Genomic DNA, 17,167 nt, shown 5'->3' with positions numbered 1-17,167 from the left:
CCCCCCAGCAGCCAAACAAAAGAACAATGAGAAGGTAACCAGATAGCAGTTCCCTAACACAAGATAACAGCTGCCTGGTATATCTAAGAACAACACTCAATAGAAAAAAACAATGTCCCACTGAGACACATTCAGTTACATTGAGAAGGAAAAACAGCCGCCTGCCAGAAAGCATTTGTCTCCTAAAGTGCAGGCACAAGTCACATGACTGGGGGCAGCTGGGAAATTGACAAAATGTCTAGCCCCATGTCAGATTTCAAAATTGAATATAAAAAAAAATCTGTTTGCTCTTTTGAGAAATGGATTTCGGTGCAGAATTCTGCTGGAGTAGCACTAGTAACTGATGTGTTTAGAAAAAAAACGTTTTCCGATGACAGGATCCCTTTAAGTTTGTAATTAACCCTTTAAGTGCCACCAGAATTGACCATTTTGGTTACGCGAAATGCCAGACTTTTTGAGCTCTCTCACTTTAGGGGCATTTTCTGAGGGGAAACCTATAGTTTACCTAGGAAAACTATACATTGGTTTTTTTTAGCTTTCTAAATCTGCCTGAGTTTTCATGCATTTCCACCTCTGCAAAAGATGTATAGTGCTAAATACAAAAAAAGAAAAAAAATTCTCAAAATATATGAACTTATACCAAAAAAAAATATTTCATTTTACGCATGAAAATCCAACTGATTTGGAAAGCCTCATGTCTTTCGAACGTGCCAATACCAGATATGTATAGTTTTAGGGTAACCAAGCCTTTCTGCTGCAAAAGTCGCAAGGCTTTCCCAAAATTGTCGGTTTTGGTGAAATATCTGAAAATTGCCTCAAAGCTTCAACTTCCCAGCATCATATCACCCATGTATCATTACGTACCAAGAAAAAGCACCCTAAATATGATTGCCAGGGTTCCTCCAAACAGTTTGGTGGCCATTTTTCATAGGGTTACCAAAGTATCTGGCATTTAGAGGCCCCAAAATGAAGTTAGCGCATACAAAAAGTCCTGTGGGTAACTTCAGCTAATGAAAAATCAACACATTGACTGCATTTTTTGTGGGGTAAAAACACAGAAATATACGTTTACCCCCCAAAACCATATATTTTTTGGAAAGGACACATTCTACCAAATCTAAAATGGGTACCCATGCCTTTCTGCTCCAAACTACTGAGTCACAAGGCTTTCCCAAAATTGTCGGTTTTGGGGAAATACCTGAAAATTGCCTCAAAGCTTCAACTTTCCAGCACCATATCACCCATGTATCATTACCAGCATAAACCTCCTAAATATGAATTCCGGGGGTCTACTAAACAGTTTGATACCCAATAAACATAGATTTACCAAATTGTGTGGCATACAGAGACTCCCAAATAGGGCATATGAAGTATGACACTCTGGCTACTACAATATAAGCACTAGATGAGAGCACCTAACAGTATGGAGACCCTAGAAAACCATATATTTTCCAAAAGAAACCATTCTGACGCATCTAAAGCAGGTAAGGACATCTTTCTACTACAAACTACCAAATCGCAAAGCTATGCTAAACATAACAGTTTATATGAAATTTCTGAAAAGTCACAAAGCTTGCATTACCCCATGATATACCCCACATTTTGTAACGTACCAGCAAAAAGTCATTCTAAATATGAACGCCAGGGGTGTACTGAACAGTTTATGCCTGATATAAAAAGATTTACCAAACTAGGTGGCATATAGAAACCCCCAAATGAAAAAGTACATATGAATTAGGGTCGAATTTCGAATTCATGCAAGTTTGTTTTTTAAACTCCCTTAAACTCAAAATTCGACCAATCGAAATTTATTTTAAAATATCGAATTGTTTAAACTCGCATGAATAGGATCGACCCAAAAACTTGATTCCAGTTATTTCCTCCGAAAAAAATTTGAATGCCAGGAAGGCTGCAAACAACTCGAAAATTGATCCCTGGATGTCTCTTATTGACTTAACAGCCATTCAGTAAGTTTTACGTGGCGAATAGTCGAATTTGAGTTCTTAAAGGGCCAGAGTATGATAATAAGATAATCGAAATATAAAAAACTAGAAGCGAATTTGTATAACTCCCTAGTCGAATTTGACAGTTTTGACTATAGAAAAAATCTCAAATTCGAATTTCAAATTTTCAATTTGACCCTTGATAAATCTGCCCCTAAAAGAGTATAAAATTAACTGCACCTTAAACAGGGAAGTACTTAGCGCGAGTTTAGTTAAAGCAACAGCCATTCCAAAGGAGCCCACTCCCTCCACTTTATGAATAGTAAGCAGGTTATTTGGGACATGCTGTTGAGGTAGCCAACCATGGTAGCCAATAATACTGAACTTAAGCTTATTCTATGAAGGTCATTCTCCTTCAGTGGTGGATTCTGGGGGTTTTCTGCCTGACCATGAAAAACAAGATAATTTTAAAGAACTAAACCCTAAAATATGTGGATAAAAATGGCATATTTTATATAGTGAACTTATTGCACGAGGCTAAAGTTTCAGCTTGTCAATAGCAGCAATGATCCAGGACTTCAAACTTGTCACAGGGGGTCACCATCTTGGAAAGTGTCTGTGACACTCACATGCTCAGTGGGCTCTGAACAGCTGTTGAGAAGCTAAGCTTAGGGCTCGTCACTAATTATCCAGCAGAAAATGAGCTTCCCCTGTAATATAAGCTGATGCTACAGGGCTGATTATTAAATTCTGACACTAATTACACAGGTTTCTGTGCTGCCATGTAGTAATTATCTGTATTAATTACTAATCAGCCTTATAGTGTGACATTTCTATTCTATGTGTACTGTATATTGTGAGTGGGTCCCTAAGCTCAGTAAGTGACAGCAGCACAGAGCATGTGCAGTGAATCAGCAGAAAATAAGATGGGGAGCTACTGGGGCATCTTTGGAGACACAGATATTTACTGGTAAAGGCTGAGGTTGCCTTGGGCTGGTACAGAAGCACAAAATATAATGTACAACATTTCTAGCCACTTCTTAAGTGAAGCTTTAGTTCTCCTTTAAAGCTGCAAAGTTCCTATGTGTCCACTTTCAGTTGTGGCACACTCCGCTCAATGACAAGCAAAAGAGAACCTGCTGTAAGGGCACCTGTGCCAAGATCCAGTTTATAGGGTTCCAGCTCCTCAGTATTTCTCAGTTACACTTCAGTTATTGCGTCAAGCAGCCAGATTTGTAGCTCAGACACATTGACATCTGTGCCCCACACCACAGAGAAGTAAAACACAAATGACCTGCATTATTAGTTGTGTCTGCCAGATCCTCAATGGCACACTATAGAAATGAGCGTCTGGCTAATCCTATCACATGGCTTTATCCAAGACAGAGCAAACATTATTAGATTAGCTTTAAAATAGAAACACATACATAGGGATGCCTATGCCTAACTGCTCAGGGCATTCCTCACTTGCGTGCAAATATAGCCCATTTCTTTCACCAGTTAAAACCCCAGAATAGCCAATACGTGTTGCAGAATTCTGGGAACTGTGGTGTTTAAATTGTCTTAAGACCTGTTAGTGCCTTGATAGAGATATATATATATATATATATATATATATATATATATATATATATATATATATATATATATATATATATATATATATATATATATATATATATATAGAGATATATATATATATATATATATATATATAGAGAGATATATATAGAGATATATATATATATATATATATATATATATATATATATATATATATATATATATATATATATTTATTTGCAGTTACTGAATGGTGGGGAAGATACTCTATGATTAAATACGTTCAATATGGCAGCCACCGCATGTGCAAATAAATATAGTACAGTATTAAATTCCTTTATACGAGTCTAAAGTAAACATAACAATACAACCCCAATTTTACAAATCTCCAGATGTTATGTTTCCCCCATACCATAAAGGCAAACTGTTTTTCTTTCCTGTAATTTACATTTTGAATGGGTCCCCATGAAAATGTTAAAACGGGGTATAGAGTATATAGAGAATCTGTATTCACACCAAGCTGTGAACTCTTAAGGTGCCATGGATGTAACAATTCCGATCGTTCTTGTGACCATTGGTCGCAGGAAAGATCATTCGTTTCAATACAGACGTGGAAAGCTCAGCTGAATCGCAAGATATACAGATAGAAACAATAGAATCCTACCTGTATCTGACGATTCAGCACATTGGCCGCTGTTCAGGTGTCAAATGCACCCACGCAAAGGCACCCAATCAAAATTTTACGGCTGGCCCAATTGATGAGCCGACCCCCGTAATTCGGAAATTTCTGGATGAAGGGTTTCTGGATAACGGATCCCATACCTGTACCTTGTACTTGATCCCAACTAGAGTTAATAAATACTTATTGGAGGCAAAACCAGCCGATTGGCTGGATATGAAGATCCAAATTACGGAAAGATCAGTCACCCAGAAAACCCCAGTTGCAGAGCATTCTGGATAACCGGCCACTAACTGTATAATAAACCTGGCCTTAAAAATGGATGCATGCAGTCAAAATCATTTTGCAAAAAATCCTGCAAACGCAGATCTCCCCCCAAAATATGTCAATTCGGCTCTTGCTAAACAACAGCTCAGAGAATGTTGGGAGTTGGAGATCAAGAGCTAAAGGGCCACCTGTTAATTGCAAACGTCTCTTTATGTTAGCTTCCCATTAACTCTTTAACTGCTCTATGCAATAGCAATAATTTTGGTATCAAGCTGCAAAACATACAGTTCGCCCCCAAGGATTAAAAATGTGAGACAGCTATTGGACAAAAGTGGTTTAACTAACCCAAATAAACAAGCTGTAGTTTACACGCCAAAAGGCAGGCAGCCAAGAGAAACAGGAACTTGGAAGGAAGACAAACTTAAAGAGGGGCTCACGGACCCCATCAGACTACTGGTTTGCCACACACAGCAGCTCGGATATTACTGACCAACAAGTGTAACCAGAAGTCAACGGTGATAAAAGCAGAACCATTACCACCCACCATGTCATACACAGCCGGAACAATGAACTGAGAAGTGACGGAGCAGGATACTGGCGACTAACAAGCTCCGAGGAATGACTGAATGTCAAGCGAAATATTAACTCACCCTGTGCCAAAAATAGATTTTATGCATCAACTTAGTTGAATACTTCATACTTTAACAACACTTTAATAGATGTGATACTAGAATTTTAAATTTTGCATTAAATATTTTGTATGCACTTTTAATTAGTGCTGGGCAGCTTTATTTTTTTTTTAGTTTCATTAATGTACATTTTTTTCTATCCGTGAATATTTTGATTCTTGCGGTGGACTGCTACTTACAATGAGTTTTCCGATACAGATAGGACCTGTGCAGCCACTGGGACAGAATGCTCTGTTATACAGATAGCTAGAATCTCAGCCATAAAGCAGGGTAGGACTGCTGCTTACAATGGGGATCAGACGGTATCTGTGCAGCCAATGGGACAGAATGCTCTGTTATACAGATAACTAGAATCTCAGCCATAAAGCAGGGCAGGACTGCTGCTTACAATGGGGATCAGACGGTATCTGTGCAGCCAATGGGACAGAATGCTCTGTTATACAGATAGCTAGAATCTCAGCCATAAAGCAGGGCAGGACTGCTGCTTACAATGGGGATCAGATAGGATCTGTGCAGCCACTGGGACAGAATGTTCTGTTATACAGATAGCTAGAATCTCAGCTGCCATAAAGCAGGGCAGGACTGCTGCTTATAATGGGGATCAGATAGGATCTGTGCAGCCACTGGGACAGAATGCTCTGTTATACAGATAGCTAGAATCTCAGCCATAAAGCAGGGCAGGGCTGCTACATCTACACCCCTTGGCAACCAACATAGCAGACCAAAAATAAAATTTCAAAAATTAAATATAAATCACAGAGAACGTTTCTCTCTCCAGGGTCTGAAAACATCTTGTCGTGTGTCATGGCTTTTCCCCCCCTGGGCCTTTACATAGAGATAACTGTCCCAAATTCCTGCAGTACATCCTAGAAAAGAGGGTAACTACAAATGCCTCACTCTGGTACCCTGCAGTTGAACACAAATGATGTTTTATTTTGTGTTTAACCCAGTTACAGAAATGGGGATCTCCATTTTTTTTTTTTTGAAAGAAAAATAAAATTATAAACAGCTTTTCAATGTACAATATATGTATAGAGATATACAACATACACATATACAAATGCATTACAGCCACAGATAGATATACATATAAATCAGTGGTTTTACTTTATTTGTAACTATATTTGCTGTTGAAGGCAGTGTCATTCTGCACTGCAGCTTCCAACTCCTGAAACAATGTTGCAGAACATATTAGCACAGCTACCTTGTTTCAAGAGTCAGACCTAGAGGACACAACAGGATAAACAAATAAAGCTCTCAATCGCAGCTACATTTATAAACAAGTTTAATGTAACATTTTTAATCTGTAAATGTAACTGCACTTTAATAATCTAACAAACCTTGAACGCATCATTTCTGGAAAAGAAAATGCGTACGCTTATATAGGAAAGTCTACAAAGCAGCAGTGCGGTCTTGCTTTATGGCCGAGATTCTAGCTACCTTTATAATAGCACTCTTTAACAGATTGAATGTGAAGTCGACACATGATTAAACAGGATTAATTGGCAGAAAGACAGAGAAAAGCAATGTTAGCAGGGCACAATCATACAAATTAATTTTTAAGCTCTATAAACGGAGAGCGTATGGTTAAATATTTATTAATACTTTAAAGTCCACATATTTGCTGGTTTACTTGCAGCACCTTAAGAGCGTTTAAATCACACATGCATCACTCTTCATGACTGGTGAATATATAATCTGAAGCAAGGTTGAAAACAAGCTCCGCCTGCAACTTTCCATATGTTCAGCCTGGACGCTACGCTGGGCACAAACACAAAGAGCAAGTAAAACAAATGTAACTGCACTCACATTGTGTTCCCCTGACACTGAGGTGTGTATCTAGCAATGCACTTTAGTTATAAGGTTTCCTTGTGCTCACAACAATGCACTAATCTGCATACTGTATATGCTGCTCTATGGCACAAACTGGGATAATAGAAGCATCTTAAAGGAACAGTAACACCAAAACATAAAAGTGGTTTAAAGTAATGAAAATATCATGTAGTGTTGCCCTGCACTGGTAAAACTGATGTGTTTGCTTCAGAAACTCGACTATAGTTCATATAAAACAAGCAGCTGAATATCAATGGCGGAAATTGAAAAAAAGGTTATATGGCACAGGATAAATAATGGATAACATTATGTTCTACTACAGAGCTTATCTGCTGTGTAACCTGAGCCTTTTCTCCTTTGAATGGCTGCCCGCACTGCTACAAAGCAGCTTATTTATATAAACAACAGTAGTGTTTCTGAAGCAAACAGCAGTTTTACAAGTGCAAGGAAACACAGCATATTTTTATTACTTTAAAAATAATTACATTTTTTGATGTTACTGGTCCTTTAAGGCAGCAGATTTCATAAGACTTGTTTTACTGCAATGACCACTGTATAAACGGAGAGTTCATATGACCTTGATAGGTCAGTGACTTGTCCCTATTTCCACAACTACAGCCCTGAAATGTACCCTTACCTACAACAACTTACCCCAAAATACTCTGCCTTCCCTCACACATGCCCCTAGTTATTACCCCCTGCCTTCCCTCACATATGCCCTAGTTATTAGCCCCTGCCTTCCCTCACATATGCCCTAGTTATTACCCCCTGCCTTCCCTCACATATGCCCCTAGTTATTAGCCCCTGCCTTCCCTCACATATGCCCCTAGTTATTAGCCCCTGCCTTCCCTCACGCATGCCCCTGGTTATTAGCTCCTGCCTTGCCTTACACATGCCCTTGTTATTAGCCCCTGCCTTCCCTCACGCATGCCCCTGGTTATTAGCCCCTGCCTTCCCTCACGCATGCCCCTGGTTATTAGCTCCTGCCTTGCCTTACACATGCCACTAGTTATTAGCCTCTGCCTTCCCTCACGCATGCCCCTAGTTTTCCGACTTCGTGACTTTTGGCGCATGCGCAGTAGATCCGAGCCGACGAAATGCTCCTACTGCGCATGCGCCAAAAACGCCGGTCAAAGCAGGAAGAAGATCGCTTTAGGAGAAGATGGCGCCTGTGATCTCCGTGGACTGGACCTGTGCAGAGGGGTAATCAACAAGTTAAGGGGCATTTGCCCTGCGGGACAGGTAGGCCAGGGGGGAGGACGGAGGGGGGCAGCACAGGAGAGGGGGGAGGGTTTTTGCGCCCAGGGAATTTCCTTCTCCTTTAAGGAAAAATTCAACAGTTGACTATAAAAAACCCTACCCCCCTACCCCTCCGCCTATCTGCTAGCCTGGGGAAATGCCCCTCTTTACTTACCGCACGGTGCAGATTCAGGGATCGCAGTTCACGGCAGCCATCTTCTGTGTCTTCAGTAATCTGAGACTGGCGCATGCGCCGTTGGAGCAATTTCCCAGCTCGTGACAGCTGCGCATGCGCCGAAATAGACGGAAATTGCTGAAGCGCCAGAAGATGGCTGCCGTGAACTGCGATCCCTGAATCTGCACCGAGGGGTAAGTAAAAAGTTAGGGGCATTTCCCGGGGGGGAGGAGGGTCTTTGTATTGTAGGGAGTAGGGTTTTCTTTTTAGTTAAGGGTTAAATTCTTCTATAAACAGCTGCCTCTTGCACTTATATTTACCCCCATTTACTTGCCCCGCCTTCCTTCTCACAAGTTTCTCTATTTACTTGCCCCCTGCTTTCTTTCACACAAAACCTTATTGGTTCCCCTCCCTACACAGACATGTCCCAATGACTTTGCCCCACTGGTTATTTGCCTCTCCTTCCCACATACCCAAATTCCTTGGCCCCTGCCTACTTACACCGCCCGATCTCTTCCTCCTGTATCCGACCCCAATTACTTGTCTTAATACACACACCTCCACTTACCTGCCCTACATTCACACAAGCTCCCCTTTATTTGGCTTCACTACACTGGGTGCCACACTGGACATGACCAGGAGTTACAAAGAGGCTGCGGATTCAACTTCCCCTCACCCAGCTGCATTGCCCCGCCCCTACACAGTGCTGGGGACACGCGGTCAGTTTCTAGATGCAGCCCCTGTACGTGCCTGTGCGCTCCTACCCGTGCAAGAAAGCCCCGGGGGTCTCAGTACGGCGGAACTCCTCTCGGCCTCTGCTTCGTCTTCTCACACGCGGTCAAGAATGTTTACCAGCAGCGCGCACCCTTCCTCCCAGTGCACACTGTCCCGCCTCCATCCCCGCCTTCCTGACACCTCATTGGCTAAGGCTCTGAAAGCTGAAATGTGATTTGTGCTTTAGGTTGACCGTCACTCGAGATAGGCAAATACAGACTGCGGAGAGAACGTAGGCGAAACCAATAAGCCTTCAATAACATGAAGTCGAGCCAATAGGAAGGCGCGTTGGGAGGGTCTCACAGGTGTTGTAGAAACATCAACATGTTGTGCAGTTCGGGCTGTCTACAGGCACCGCCCCATGTTTTGGCATTTTACAGAGATAGTTTAAGTACAGACAAGGGGGTACACCAGTATCGGCCCAGGGCTAAAGGGAATGTGCCGAAGACCCTAAACCGTGCCGAAAATGGTATGTGGAGGAGAAGTGCAAATTTAGGGATTATCTGCAAATTCCACAATCAGCAAACTCAATTTCAACTGTGACACAATGGACGACTGCAGTTGAGCAGTATCAAATTGGCAGACAACCCCTAACTCTACACTCTCGCCCTGCCCCATTGCTTTTCAGCCAATGACAGCTTCTAATTTTTGTTAGGTAATTCTGCAGCCTCAGTCCCGCCCCTGTAAGCGCACTGTTTTCTATTTGAGCTCCTTTATGGCAGAAAGAGAGCTGAATGGCGGCATCGTGGAGCTTGTAGAGAAGAAGAACATGAGAGAGACAAAGCAGTGCTGTGTATGTTGTGCTTAATATTTGCCTAGCTGGGACTCTCTGCAGTGTAATAATATATGTAGTTACAACAGAGCCTGTCTGTGCAGAGTTTGCCTAGTTCTGGTCTCAGTAGGGTTGCCACCTTTTCTGGAAAAAAATACCGGCCATCCTATATATTTATCTTTTTTCTCTATTAATAATATTGGGATGAACAATCATTTTTACCGACCAGGCCAGTAAAATACCGGCCAGGTGGCAACCCTAGGTCTCAGTAGGAACCCAAATCCTGTTATATACAGAGTGTGCAAATACCCAGTTAAAATACACAAAAGCCATGAATATCTTGTAAATTAAATCCTTATAAACGGTGAGTTCTGATGTCATCAGTTATAAACGGTGAGTTCTGATGTCATTTCTGTCACATGACTCACTGAAATTTGTGTATTATAATAAATAAAGTATCCTCTGTTGTAAAATATGAGGAAATTAGAAGTTACCTCGGAGTTCCATGACCTTTATAAAAACAAAAGGCCTTCGGCCTCGTGTTTTTATATGGTCATGAAACTCCTCGGTAACTTATAATATCTGTATATTTTACAAGAGGGGGTACTTTATTCACTATATATAGTGATTTTTTTAAAATTATAAGGGGGCCCTGACCACCAATGGCTTTTTATAACTTGTGAGTTATTGGGTTTACCGTTTTTAGTGTCTTTGTGGAAGTTTTACTGTGGTGTGGACGGGGGCCCAGAAAATGTTGCTGTACGGGGCCCTGTGATTTCTGATGGCAACCCTGTGTACTGTTTGGTTATATAGTGGAGGCTAAAGGGCCCACATTTGCGTTTATTACAAGGCTAGTGTATTATATATACAGCTTCCATGGTCTAGCAGGGGCATTTGCTTATTCTGTTACAGAAGTATATTATTTTATATACAGATTCCATGGTGTAGCTGGGGCTAGGGGAGTACCCCTTTGTGCTTTGTTAGACTATAGTATAGCGTAATATATACATATTCCATGGTGTGCCATGTTACAGGGATAAAGTATATTATATACAGCTTCCATGGTATAGCTGGGGCTAACTAAGGGGGGGTAAACCTTTGTTACAGGAATATAGTATATACATATTCTATGGTATAGCAGGAGGGGCCAGCACGGTGCTTTGTTACAGGAATATTGTATATTCTCTACAGTTGCCACCTTTTGCTTTTAGTATTGGGCACACAGAATCCACATGCTGCAGAGTTTATTAGCACTATAATATAATAATATATAATATAATAACAGTCGTTATAGTTATATGCGTTAAAAATAACTGCTGCGTTTAGTGCAGAAATGAAGCCTGGGAGTCCTTCCTTGGAATGGAATCTGACCTGACCTTAACCAATCTCTTGACTTTACTGACCTCTGTGGCTGCATATAAACATGCACCTACATACTTCTTCTGGCTCTTAAACTTGAACTTTAAGGGTGTTGGCAGACGGGGTTAGGATTAGTCGCCCATCGAAAAATCTCCTCTACTATGTGCGACTGATCTCCCTGAACAGTAACATCAAAAAATAAAAGTAATGAAAATATAATGTACTGTTGCCCTGCACTGGTAAAACTGCTGTGTTTCCTTCAGAAACACTACTATTGTAGTTTTACCAGTGCAGGGCACCACTACATCATATTTTCATTACTTTAAAACACTTAAATTTTTTGGTGTTACTGTTCCTTTAATATATATCAATGACCCTGAACTACTCTATGGCTTTTAGGCTAGTGGCAGACGGGGAGGTTAGTCACCCACGAGGCAACTTCGGAAACCCGAAGTGATCGCACCGGCGATCCGTATTCTTGCCGGCGGGAACACTTCGGATTTCTGAAGTTGCCTTGTGGGCGACTAATCTCCCCGTCTGCCACTAGCCTGAAATCCCTAGAATAGTTCAGGGTCATTGATATATGTAGGGACAGTGGATACTGATATGTGGAATTCCTTTCCTTAGCTATAATCTCAAAAAGCAGGGCAGGACTGCTGTTTGCAATGATGATTTTTATTGAATCTAAAACATTAACAAAAACAGAAAAAAAACAAAAGTTCAAAACCATAAACACAGGATATAAATTTACAATCCTAATTTAAAGCAAATTAAATATCATCAAAGGAACTTATCTATGTAAAAATTAATTCCCCTCAGAATTTTCTTTACAGTCAGATCCATGGTTCCTTCCTCCCTCCCAAAGGTTTTACCACACCTCACCATTCATAAGTGATACCTAAGTACTGAAAAAATATGATACCATAGGCCCTTTTCTCATAAGTTCCCCTAAAGACCCTCTTAATACCCAGTATAGACAGGACATGATCATAAAGAAATTGAGCAGTTTAACAGAAAATGGCCCATAGTCTCTTCCTCCAAATTTCAAACTGTGAACTTTTGCCAAATCAGCACCCACTTTCTCTTCACTGACACATCATCCGCTCTACTGAGTCGCTGCCCTCCAGGAACACAGACCCATCCAAACCTTTCTCCTCCAGCATCCTCCGGAAGGGATCCAGAGCGAATACTTAGAGAAGTGGACTCATAGGGCAGCCCTGTCTTACCACGGCTCCAAGCTCAAAGCTTTCACCTTGCCAACCATTAATCAGTGGGAAGCTTTTAGCTCCTTTGTACAAAACCTTCAACCAACTAATGAATATTTAGACAAAACAGCCCATAGATAGTCACGGTTAACCTTATCAAAAGCTTGTGTCTGATCAAAAGACAACAAATATTTGCCCCAACCATGTGCTTTGCATGACTCCAAGATCGCCCCAAAGATGTTCTGCCCCTTCACCGTGCAAAATTACAGGACTAGATTAACAGTAATAACACAGTCCTTGCTCACTCAATCTAAGCCCTCTTCCATTACCTCAATACAGTCCAAATCATTGCCAAGTTCTCACAGGCACAATTAGCAGCACTCTCTGCAGCCACATCCACATTGCGTCTTTCCTCTGCTGTACCTTCAGCCCAGCATGCACCTCTATTCCTAAAAAATGCTTTGGATCCACGCAGGCAGGCACCACAGAAACATCACTGGATTGCTCTGCTTTACCAATTGCCATTACTTTTCCCTTGCCAGCACCAATCTCCCTGCTCCTACCTAGGGGTCTCAGATCGTTCACTGTCACCCACAAATGCTTCTCTGGTGGATGATTACGCAGGGGTACCGGCCACACGCAACTGACTATTACAGGCTTTCAGAGGGGTTTCAGAGCCACACATAGGACGAGGACACATGCTTAAAGGGACACCAAAACTGGAGATTTCTCTAAATCTTCCTATATTGCTTGAGAAAAGGTTTCTCTCATATCCTCCTCCATACAGTTTTTTTTTCTTCTGGACTTAGTTTTACTTACAACTCTTTCTGTCGCAATTTTCTGCCTTGACCCTTTCCTTTCAGCAATAACAGTTTTGTCTCATTTCTTACAGGAGAGGATAAACTCCTTTCCAACCTCCAAAAAAAAAATAAAAAAATCAGGTTTAATAAACACCAAAACAGGAATAAAGCAGTCCCATACCCTTGCAGGGCCTGAGAAAAGCACATCACACAGGAGCTCCACAGAACATATCTGCTCACTATGGGGATCAGATAGGATCTGTGCAGCCACTGGGACAGAATGCTCTGTTATACAGATAGCTAGAATCTCAGCCATAAAGCAGGGCAAGACTTCTGCTTACAATGGGGATCAGATAGGATCTGTGCAGCCACTGGGACAGAATGCTCTGTTATACAGATAGCTAGAATCTCAGCCATAAAGCAGGACAGGACTGTTGCTTACAATGGGGATCAGATAGGATCTGTACAGCCACTGGGACAGAATGCTCTGTTATACAGATAGCTAGAATCTCAGCCATAAAGCAGGACAGGACTGCTGCTTACAATGGGGATCAGATAGGATCTGTGCAGCTAATCCAAAAACCACAGATCGCTGTCAGGCGCTGACCAAGAACATCAGGAATCCAGCACAGTTATCATCAAACTTCGGCTTTTATTCGCACATAAAAAGGGTTACAGTGGAGGGTGTACAATTCTAACGCGTTTCATGCACATAGCTGGGCACTTCATCAGTTGAAGTGCCCAGCTATGTGCATGAAACGCGTTAGAATTGTACACCCTCCACTGTAACCCTTTTTATGTGCGAATAAAAGCCGAAGTTTGATGATAACTGTGCTGGATTCCTGATGTTCTTGGTCAGCGCCTGACAGCGATCTGTGGTTTTTGGATTAGAAGTATTAGCCGGTGAGGAGTGACCGGCTTATCGCGAGAGCTGCGATCAAGCAGGAAGTCATGTTGGTCCGGGTGAGCTCCGCCATTGACGTTCCGTGAGTAAAACTTTAGGATCTGTGCAGCCACTGGGACAGAATGCTCTGTTATACAGATAGCTAGAATCTCAGCCACAAAGCAGGGCAGGACTGCTGCTTACAATGGGGATCAGATAGGATCTGTGCAGCCACTGGGACAGAATGCTCTGTTATACAGATAGCTAGAATCTCAGCTGCCATAAAGCAGGGCAGGACTGCTGCTTACAATGGGGATCAGATAGGATCTGTGCAGCCACTGGGACAGAATGCGCTTTTATACAGATAGCTAGAATCTCAGCCATAAAGCAGGGCAGGACTGCTGCTTATGGTTGATGATGATTCCATTTTGAAACAATTGATAACAATGAAAATGTAAGTACATTCATTTTTAATTACTAAACATTGTATATAGTTTTTATCAAAAAATACAAACTTTTTATCTACTTGAGGAAAATATCCCTTTAAAAATCCTCTACCTTCTCACAAGGATCAGTAGCAGTATAAACATGTTTACACATAAGGGGGGGGAGATGAAAGTAGAGAAATTACACACAGTAGGGAGTGTTCATAGTGAACTGCTAAGAGATCAGAAAGGTATTTACCCCTTACAGAGAAGAATCACACTGGAAGATAGTTTCAGCATTAGCATTATGTTTTTCCCATCTATGAGGAATCCATAAAAAGTCAAAATTCAAGTGGATGCAATGTCAGAAAATAAGATTTTACTCAATGGAAATAATTTGTAATTCTGTGTCAATATACATTCATCACAATTATTTAATGGGTTTAATGTAATTTGTACATATAATTGCAGATCAGTCTTTGTCTATTTATATCCTTTGCCCTGGCAGTTCTGGCTTTTGAGACTATGTAGCTGATTCGCTGATCTGTGATGAAGCATGCGGGGCTGACTTGTGCTACCTTGTGTCAAGAGACAGAACCAGCAGTGAAGTAAAAGTTTAGAATTAAACTGGCCATAGAGTTTCTCATCTCCCGACCTGCCACTAACCATTCAGATCAAATAAAGTACAAAAGAACAGATCAGTCGATGTTCTGCCCCTGACAGCAATCGTACGAAAGTTATGTCCGACCAAAGCCAGTGACAGTCTCCCACTGAAAATCCTACGATCACCATAACATGCAGAGATATTATCAGCAGCCAACAGAAATCTTTTAACCCGTCCGATCGACCAAACGACTGATCTCTGCCGGACGAAAAATCTCGGGACTCTCCACACACGGTCCGAAAATCTTACGAATCCTCGATTTGTACGATCAGATCTTTGCGTCTATGGCCAGCTTTACATCTTAAAATAATGTTAAAACCATCAATTAATCAAAATAAGTAATGAATGTAGCATTGGAAGTTACTTAGAATATTTTCTTTCCTTAGGGAAATGTTATAGTTGGAATTACATCCTCTTTTAATTTAGAGCTTGTGATACAATTTCTTTTTACATGAATCAGGTAAGAGGTGGGTGAAGCTAGCAGGGGTTAGACTACAGGGTGACTTATGTACAGATCAGTATAACTATGCAAAATATATCATCTTCCCCAATTGTGAAGCTTTCCTGTAAATACCAGTGCACCCTGTTGCTAATAGTTAACGTGCAGCTTGTAAGGTTTTGCTGGACTACAATTCCCAGCATCCTCAGTCACCCAGATGATTCTTATTTGAACCATCTATTCCTCTGTGAGTTCTTGGTATTAGCTAAAGGGCATTGCAAGTCACAAGGAGAACGTGTCACCGTCTGTATGAGCACCTAGTTGATAAGTCTTCTGGGGGCCACAAGGAAGTGAGGGCTGAAGGCTGATAAGTGCACCATACATCAGAGGCTGCTTCTTAGAGTGCAGGACCCGAGATAAGGGAAGGAGGTGTGTCCGGTGGAAAATGCAGCCAAGAATAACACTGAGTTTGGTAAATATTTTGAGTAACAAAAACAATGAAGTGAATGACTTCCCCAAATTGATTAAACACACTATTCTTTGGCTTTTAAAGGAGTGGTTCACCTTAAAGGACCAGTAACATCAAAAAATTTTATATAAAAAATCCATTCTATAGGCTAGAATTAATGGGCATGACCTAATAAATTAATGTAACACACCTAGCGTTTTTTTAAAAAAAAATTCAAAACACCTTTTCTCCATGATATTGGAAAACGGCGAAAAGGCGACCTGTCGCCATGGCGTGCGCACTCCCGACACTGTTCCTGTACGCAGAACCGGAAGTAAGGAGCCGGAAGTCAGAGCACAGAGCAGCCCATTAGGTAAGTAAGGGGGACAGAATGGATGCTGGTAGAGGAGAGGGAAAGGCTGCAGGGGACAGAACGGATGCCGGAAGAGGAGAGGGAAAGGCTACGGGGGCAGACCGGCTGCAGAGAGAGAGGCTGCGGGGGACAGAACAGATGCCGGCAGAGAGAGAGAGAGGCTGAGGGGACAGAACGGGTGCCGGCAGACGGGAGGGAAAGGCTGCGGGGGCAGAATGGATGCCGGCAGAGGGGAGGGAAAGGCTGCGGGGGCAGAATGGATACCGGCAGAGGGGAGGGAAAGGCTGCGGGGGCAGAAAGGTTGCCGGCAGAGGAGAGGGAAAGGCTGCAAGGGCAGAACGGGTAATATAATATTAATATAATTAATATGACATAGAATGGCCAATTCTAAGCAACAACTGGTCTTATTCAGGGTCGGAATAGGCCGGTTGGACACCGGGGAAAAACCTGATGGGCTGCGGGCCTCATGGGCACCCACTGGCCCTGACCTGCTCCCCCGACTGTACAGCTGATGTGGAAAGGTTTTTGCGCATGTGAGCTGCTCTCACATATGCAAATCTACGTTAATCCATGTGGTGTTTAGGAGTTTAAAGGTCGTTAGGGGGCCCCCGTGGACTGCCAGGAGGGCCCTTTGTTT

At 41.9% G+C, this 17,167-nt stretch overlaps 1 protein-coding gene across 4 annotated transcripts in view; it reads right to left on the bottom strand.

The window, feature by feature from the left end:
• Nucleotides 1–9,288, bottom strand: part of coq8a.L (coenzyme Q8A L homeolog) — a 53,117-nt gene extending 43,829 nt beyond the window's left edge. The window contains exon 1 of one of the 4 annotated variants that reach the window (XM_018262036.2): nt 9,139–9,288. The gene's annotated coding sequence lies outside the window, so the exon portion shown is untranslated. 4 annotated transcript variants of the gene reach the window in all.
• Between the last annotated feature and the right edge of the window lie 7,879 nt (nt 9,289–17,167).

Source organism: Xenopus laevis, chromosome 5L (genome assembly GCF_017654675.1).
Source record: "Xenopus laevis strain J_2021 chromosome 5L, Xenopus_laevis_v10.1, whole genome shotgun sequence".
Lineage (NCBI taxonomy): Eukaryota > Metazoa > Chordata > Amphibia > Anura > Pipidae > Xenopus > Xenopus laevis.
Note: the sequence above shows the minus strand (reverse complement) of the source record. Positions and strands in the feature narration are given on the sequence as shown.